Source organism: Dermacentor andersoni, chromosome 5 (assembly GCF_023375885.2).
Source record: "Dermacentor andersoni chromosome 5, qqDerAnde1_hic_scaffold, whole genome shotgun sequence".
Taxonomy (NCBI): domain Eukaryota; kingdom Metazoa; phylum Arthropoda; class Arachnida; order Ixodida; family Ixodidae; genus Dermacentor; species Dermacentor andersoni.
In genome coordinates this window covers 155,304,697-155,313,461 of record NC_092818.1, presented here as the reverse complement: position 1 = coordinate 155,313,461, position 8,765 = coordinate 155,304,697, and the positions used below count along the sequence as shown (strand labels likewise).

The 8,765-nt window shown below is 46.1% G+C and overlaps 1 pseudogene; it reads left to right on the top strand.

Moving 5' to 3' along the window:
• Positions 1–657: 657 nt before the first annotated feature.
• On the top strand, positions 658–837 carry LOC126532489 (U2 spliceosomal RNA; annotated as a pseudogene).
• Positions 838–8,765: the final 7,928 nt, after the last annotated feature.

Sequence of the window (8,765 nt, the reverse complement as noted above, 5' to 3'; positions counted from 1 at the left end):
TCATACGAGCTGCCATAACCATTCTCTTGATTACTAAAAAAGTTCAGTGCAATTCCACTCTGTGAAGGTGGATGACCAGCGAAGCTGTGTATGTGGTCCCCTTAATGGCGAAATGTCCATTGCCGTGCATCAAACACCGTATGCACGTAAATGAAAGGCGAGGAGCGACTAGTCGCTCTTTCACAATGTTGAGCCTCGGAACATGGTGAGGCACTGGGGGGTATACATACCCATGTATTGTTGCAGAACGCGGCACTATACTTTTTACTAACGAATCCCGGCAAGTAGAACATGCACACACCTCACCGCACTCAAAGGGCATACTCTGCTTCACCGTAGCCAAGGTGATCGGGCTTTTGTCGACATCCCGCAGCGTTGTAATGGTTGTGAGGTCTTTCGAAAACCTCGAGCGTTCACACACGACACAGGCCACACAAACATGGTTCCCCGCAAACTCCCTCTGAAACCTGGCCGTTGCTCCAGTGAAACTTTCGAAGTTTGCGGAATCGGGGCCACTGGGACAGTTCGCATTTCTTTCTGCCTCGGCGTCTTACCGGGCAGCACGCTTACGGGACCGCCACCACGGGAGAGCGGAAGGAAAGGAAAGGCGATGCAAGCGCTTGGAACGCCGACAAAGATAGGGCGGTGCGAACGTAGACATCGCCGACGCGGGTCAAAGTGTAGTATTTGTTCTTATCAGCTTAATAGTTGATGGAGGCTGCATTTGTACCTAGGATATTATACTTATTTTTGCAAATTGGCGGAGTGCTTAAAGCCTGCATCACCTCCGCCGTGGGTCGGCCCGGTATTGCCCTTGTTAAGAACGGCCAGCTGCAGTGCAAGTTTGCCAGCCAGTTACGCCAGCGGTGGTAACCTCATCTTGGAACGCCACCGCCAACCTCTAGCCTCGTCGCCGTTGCGAGTAAACGAGTTCGACGAAGCAGGCTTTGTGCTGAAACCGCCAACCTCTAGCCTCGTCGCCGTTGCGAATGAAGGAGTTCTACGAAGCCCCTCTGACGTCGGCTCTGGACCTTTACACCAGCGTGTGTGTGCGGCACGTGTATGTTAGCCCTCATCCTCCTCCAAAAGGGCTGGTCTACGGTGACGTCGAACGGTGACGTCGAACGATGACTGGACGAACGTTTCCGTCCGCTTGGAATCAAGGGGGGACCAAGTGCTTATAAGCAGCGTTTGCCGGCTGCTAGTGTGTGCTCGTCGTCGTGCTCGTTGTCGTGCTAGAAATGTACTAGTGAGCTGTGTGCTCGTTGTCATGCTCGAAATGTACTCGTGAGCTGTGTGCTCGTAAGCTGTTTGCTGTATGTTAGTCTTGCGGGCTCCATATGGGAGTCACGTTAGATTGTCGATGTATGTCTTGTCTAAGATGTAAATAATGTAAATAAATCCTGTTCACCGAGTTCCTCTCTACGACCTTCAACTCCTTCAAATGGTAGCAGCGGCGAGATCGTCCGACGACTCCTACATCTGGTTGACAGCGGTGGGATCGACCGCTCCAACTCTGACACCCTATCTTCAGAATCGGGCCACGTATAGGGACAAATTCTCGTTCTACACGGCTCAATAGATGCATCAAATTTTTTTCAGAACCTAGCCATATGCAGCTTCGCTGTAAAATTACGGCAGAACATCTCGCGATGGTTGTCGACGGTAATGCGATTAGAATTCGAGCCATTTAGCAACATACCGTATTTATGAACTCACGTTTAACATCTGTAGCGGTAATTCTGAGACTTCCGTTGCTTCGACATATGCGACATACTCCAGTTTTGTCGAACTTTGCTAGGCGCTCGCTTGCCTGTCGCTCATAAGCATGGCAGCATGACGACGACTGTAAGGCCCCGACGCAGTGACAGCGATGGAATGAAGACGAAGGCATAACGCGGATGCAACGACACAGTGTGATATGGCAACGACAGTAAGAAGACAATAGGATTACGACCAGTGTATGACGTACGAGGATGGCACGATCACGACAGTGTGACGATGACGGCATGGTAGCTGATGCATGAGTAACTATCTGATGACGACGCAATGACGATGATGGCGTAACAACGGCCGCATAATCACGTTTGTATGACGAGATACTAATTACGATAGAAACACAAAGGAGGAAAAACACCAATGGAATGACGAAGGTGGTATGACCACGATAGCAAGACGACAACGAGATGACATTACTGAAGTGATGATGGCGCTAAAGCTACAGCGAGATGGTCACCGCATGACGACAAGGGTATGACGACCACTGTATGATGACGATGGCGTGACAACGGCGGCAACGCGAAAGTCAGGTGACAAAGTTGCAATGATGACCATGAACGATCGCGTCAGCATAACGGCGACGGTATGGCGACGAATGCATGATGATGACCAGGAAGACGACACAATGACGACGATGACATGAGTATTGAGGTGACAGCGGGACAGCGACAAGTTTATGATGACAATGGTGATACGAAGACTGTATAACGAAGCCTGTATAATGACGATGGTGGGACGACGACGGCATGACGAAGCTGGATTGACGACGATGAAATGACCACGACGGCAACACGATGGCGGTGTGACAAAGACTGCATGACGACTGTGTGACGACGCTGGCATGACAAGATTCAGCTGACAAAGCTTAATGACGCCGATGCAACGAACACGATGGCATCACGACAACCAGCTGATGCTTAGTGGCCCAAGTGGCCCAAGCTATTATACAACTTGCTCCACTGGGACGGTGAAGAAGCCGTGACGACAGCGGCATGACCATTATCAAATCACGAGGCTGGAATGGCGATGAAACGACAACGCCGGCATCCCGATTGCAAGTCCATAACTTGCAGCCAAAGCTGGTAGACCCTGGCCACTGCGTCATCGTAAGAGGATATATATATATATATATATATATATATATACACATGCCGCCTGAATTAGGTAAATGATTGTAATTCCGTTCAAAAGTGTATATATGTGTGGGAAGTATGCGAAGAGATCCCGGGGTAAAGAGGAGGGATGGGAGTACCGTTTATATACTGTATAGCGTATTTATATACACCGTCAATTACAGTTCTCTCCTCGAAGAGGCAGGATGTGCGTTGGGTAAGTTCTCCAAGAACACTTCGTAATGGGGTGAACCTGGTTGAAACCGTGTATCTGCGACCTCAAAGAGGTTCCACGTGATGCTGATGCAATTATCTCGCATTCACCGCTAATTCGACACGAAATTTTTCACCACTGATTTCTGTATTGTTTGTATTACGTGCTGTTATAGAACTATCTAGGCATTCCGTCCTTGATGGTATCGTCAAATATATTTAAACCTGACAGCAGTGAACTAAGCCCCATGTTATACAACAATGCATGTAATTTACTGTGGCTAATTAACTGGGGAAAAGCTCATCGAACAGATTGTTAATGCGAGTAGCATTGTTAGGGTACTTCCTGCACTTTTCGGTGTTTGTCTGTCTTTAGGAGTTTCTATCCGTTTTCCCACTAGCATGGGTCCCTGGGTACTCCAGGGACCCAGTTCTGGCCACAGTGGCCGCAGTTCGATGTGGGCGAAGCACAAGGCCAGTGTGCTGTGTACTGGGCGCACGTTAAGGATCTCCAGGTGGTCAAAATTTCCGGAGTCTCCCACTACGGCATGCCTCATAATCAGATGGTGGTTTTTACATGTAACAGCTTAGAATTGAACTTTATTAATTTTTGGATATAGCATGGTCCCTTTGGCAGAGTATAGGGCTCCTGTGCCGAGGGAAATGGGTTCGAAACCAATCGTCAGACCAACTTGAGTCAGTGGGAATGTTCCGTCTCCAATGAATCTCTTATGCCAACTTGGGGGCACCGGGTATGTGGCAATGGCTATGTGCCGCTTTTCAATGAGCCTCTTTGACGCGAACTTGAGTAGCTGGCTATGTGCTACAATGTGTGCGTTGTTCTTCGATGAACCTCTTAGACACCAGCTGCTGTCACTAGGATTTCGCCCTTGAGTTTGCGCAGTCTTCAAAGAAACTCTTTGACTGCAACATGGTGCACTGGATATGTGCTACAAAGTGCGTGCTACTATAGGCTCGTGTTGTACTCGATGAACCCCTTTGATGCCAAGTTGGGTCCCTGGGTATGTTGAACAGGGTATGCGCTATTTTGCAATGAAAAATAAAGTCTGTTAAGATTTTTTTGGTGTTTGGCAGAAACGAACCCCCGTCATACTTATTCAGACACTCTTGTCGTATACTATGTAATCAAACATGGACCCTGCGCGGACTTTGTGGCGGTGCCGTTACATGGTAGTCATTGTGGACAGCACGAAAGAGGAACTCGACTGCAGTGCATGGCTAATGACGCATTTCGGCGTTGGCAATACGGCATGTCGCTGCATTGCTTTATTGCTAATCGTCTTAATGTCGGCAGTGAACCTGAGATGGCTGCTGCCGAAATTTTTTATCGTGCTCTCTGTACACATCGTCAGCACTCACAACCATAAAGGAAAATAAATAAATACTTTTTTCTTTCCTCCATGCTCATAACCCTTTTCTCTCGCCATCTCCACTTTCATAACCCTTTTATTTTACGCCGTTTCAATGTAGCGAGTCGTGGGATTTAACCTGGGTCCTATTTCCTTGCCTTGTTCTTCTTTGTGTACTGTTTGCGTCTGTCCACCGCTTTGCGCAAGGTCACCATAGTTAAGATTCAAGGCTAACTAGCCCTGCAGTCAGCCTTCTAAAATACGTGTTTGCATTTTATGAGCTAAGTTCTACATCTTTTTCTATGTCGCTCCATTTTAAGCGGTTCATAAGCTGGTCGGATTCTTTGTTACCTTCAGTCTGCCTTCGTTTCTTGGCGGTTTAGTTGCCTTCCAATGACAACTTTATGCCTAATGACGATCTCCGTACTTGCGACCTCGGTTAATTTGCTATACGCCTGCTTATATTGACATTATGCAGGGTGAGCGCAACGCTGTCATGAGCAACAAGAAGAACGAAGTTCCCTCGTGCCTCGTGGGGAGCGCGCTCTTGCTGGTTCACCGTGGGACTGCGCGAAGCCACCCCAACCACGCACCGCTTCTCCAGTGTATTTTTCAAAACAGAGTAGTCTTTTGAAGACGATGGCTTACGGTGAGTTACGTTTGCTTCTCGTCTGGTGCGACGGCGCGCACACGCCTCCTGCCTGCGAATCTGCGGTTTCACGTGAATTGCAACAGAAGCGCGCCGGTTTTCCACGCCTGGCGCGTATTTATTCTGACCTCTGTAACGATGAATTTTTCTTGAGTTGTTTGTGTTCTCACTGCTGTTTTCAGTGTTGAGCTTAAAATTTGTGCGTGCTGTTCCGAGCCAGAACATAAAGAGCACGATTCATTCATTTACCAAGAAAATGGGAAATATAAATTGGAAAGTATTTCTTTTATCATTAGCTGGCACCACGCCTATGAACGGGACGCTTGCGTTCGTACAGGCTGTAAATGATCAGGGTCAAGTCTTTTCCGTTTATGCAAACATAACACGGGTGGACATCGGGCATTTAAAACTTATTCTGTGAGCAACGCTAATTGGTAATATGCCTTGCTTACAGTACAAACGCGATGCATCAATTTAATGGAATTTGCCTGTCCTAAAAATATGGCACGGAGTGCCGTAACTGTGATGTATAGTAAGATCGTCTCTATGAACTGCAAGTTTGAGAATGAGTCACTGAATATTCCTTACGCAGTGCCAAGCTGTAAGTGGTCTGGCCCTAGCGCAGATATTCTTCTATTTGAATTTGCCTTGTCAATGAAACAATTAGCGCAGTACATTTGACTAGGGTTGCAACTCTACACATTCTGCTGAGGAGACAGGACATATTATAATTGCCGTTTCTTTTGCTTCTATTTGCCTTCAGCTTACGGTAAGTCAGACATGCCTAAGGTAAAGGACAAGATGTTTTTGCAATAATATCTGGACTTGTGGTGCTGCAAGCCTGCTGCGTTTACCGTTTAATTTGTATGCTGAATCCTACGATCACGCACGATGAAAGATTCAGAAGCTACTATAAAGTTTTTTTGTCGCTGTTGTTTTCTTTGAACTGCTTCTCACTGCAGGTCCTCAACAGTACGAACAAGCAGAGGCATACCCAGGTACTGGTAAGATGCAATTTTTAAACTATATGATAGCGGTGTAGTACAAATTGACTTTCTATATAGCATCCGAGAAGAGGGGTTATTAAGCTGGATTTTAATGGTGAATACGAGATATTTTACTAACTTGTAGAAAAGAAACGTTCCGTATCAAATTTCGCGGGATTTAGGAGCACTTTCGTTAAATGTCCACGAGACCATTGTTTTGTACGTGTCGGTGTTGAAAATGAATTGAATTGAATGGGCCAGTTTGATTTTTAAGCCTATGGAGGTTATGGAGGGTCACAAGCTGCCTTCACCGCGGGCATGCTGCACGGCCATCCTTTATTTGCCTGACGGGAACACAAGGCTGCGTCGACTATATTACACGTTCGCTTGGTTTTCTAGGTTATGGAGCGTACGGACAGTCAGAGGCCTCTTTCTTCACGGGTGAGCTACGCTGTCCTCTCTCACTGTCCTTACAGACGTGTACGGTTACTCCGAAGACGATTTGCCTGGATGGTGGGAATATCAGTGTCGTGCGCACTGCGAACATGCGAAATAGTCGTAGACCAGCTCTCTGGATGAACGGCGGCGTAACACAGGAAGTGTAGCAGAGAAATACCAGATAGAAACATTAAAGTGCTTCCAGTGGATAGGTTACGACGGCTTCCTCGAAACGGAACTCGGCGAAGGACACATCACTTACTTCATTTGCGCAATGAGGGGGTAAACCACGAGGATATCCAACTTTCACAAATTCTGTGCTCGAGTACGTTGTGGGTAGCAGTGTCTTGCGAGAGAGCAGAACTTTACGGACAACGTGCGTTTCAACTATGGTCATTTGTTTCGTGGTCGTAACGTTAATTGTATCATTGGCTTCCTTCTTCCTCATCGCAACAAAGCCGCCGCGCAGGTACGAGAGAACACAGTGCAGCATTAGTTCTATTCAGTAATATTATGCGTAGAAACGCTGTCAGTTTTCTGACAAAGGGCCGACAGAAACGCCAAGCGAAAGCAAGCGAATACAAAATAAATTTTCTTATGGAGTACGTTGTACACACCGTTCTTTTTGCGTGATTCCATACCAGTCGCAGATGTATCTCACCAGTTGCAAGAGCGCAATCTCAATTGCTTCTTTAATGCATTTTTCAGATGGGTTTAAGGAGTAGCCCTTCTGCGTTCTGCTAAGAACAACTTCGGAAGTGGTTGCTGCATGAAGTGGTCGAGTTGCTTGAGAAATTGCAGAACATGCGCGAATGCGCCAGAACTGAAATCGATATATTTGGGCTCCACTTACCTGCCACCCAGTTCGGGGAAACTTGAACGCTTGTCGCTTCAGCGGCGACTTCAATTCAGGCATTTACACCTCAACATAGCTGATGTGAAGAGCATTGCTCACGTTCCCCTCCTCCAACCAATACCCCGAGGAAAGTGAGTCTTTTTCATGCCGGTAAATACGCACCTTAAGTCCCTTTCATTAAACGGGACACTGCGCCAACACAATGACCTGTCACACTTCCGACGTGCGTACTTGAGGTCTGGACACGTTAAGAGGAAGCTTTAATGTTAACCTTCGTATGCAAATAGATTACAAACACAGAAATGCGCACTGTCGTTAAATGCTGGACAGATCTCTCGGGTTTCAAAGAGAAACAAGTCCAAGTCTACTGGCTGTCGTTAGTGGCTCATTTATAAATTACGCTTTCAGAATTTCTAAAGAAATGGACAAAACCAGCAAAATAACAACAAGTGAAGTGTCATTTCACAGCTCTAACTTAGCAGCGACAAAGACATGCCCGTGTTTCCATCTTGGTTCTGCTTGCATGGTGCGGATACCTCAGGTAATGGATATTTATTTGTGGCAGATTTCGAGCTTTATCTCTGCATAACTCGAGTGGCTAAGAATTGTGCAACAATTCAGAGAAAATAAAAAAAAAAACAGTTGATATTGGTACTTCACTTCTTAGATATTGCTTGGCTTTCTTACTCTTTCCGTAGAAAGCGGACAATCCCTCACTTCCACCGAAATCGGCCGTAAGTGGTGTTTTCGCTTCTATATATATCAGCGCCCATGGGTGACATTTGAGGTAATTCAAAACTATCCTGTTAACATGGTATCTTTCATAAAGCTTTACATGTTAACATCTTAAAGTATGCTTAACTGGCGCATTTTACTTAAAGAGCGACAATATCCACCAGAGTGTGAATGCTTGAAATGTTTTTGCACTGCCCGGAGCTGTCATCTATCGGTGTAAAATACTCCGGAGATAGTATTAATTGCAGCGCTATACGTGTCGTGTCTTATCTTATGTAATATGAAGCATGGTATTAAAATAAGTTCCTGCTTATCCGGTGTATATTAATGCCATTTATGATAGCTTGAGTCCTACTGAAAAATATCAACACCAAGGCCCGCATGGCTGTTAAGATTATTGAGGTCACCACAGCCGGTTACATTCAAGTCTATAAGAGTGCACTGCTATAAAATTACCTGGTTCAGTGTATAGCACACAGAAAAGAATGGAATTTTAATTTTTTTTAACGTTTATTGCTTTAAATTGCTTGTTTTAATGCATACTTTGTGCTTATTCTGGGTAACATCAACTTTGTAGACGAGAGCAAGGGCGATGCTTATGAGCTCTGTGCAAACAATGAGTAAAAG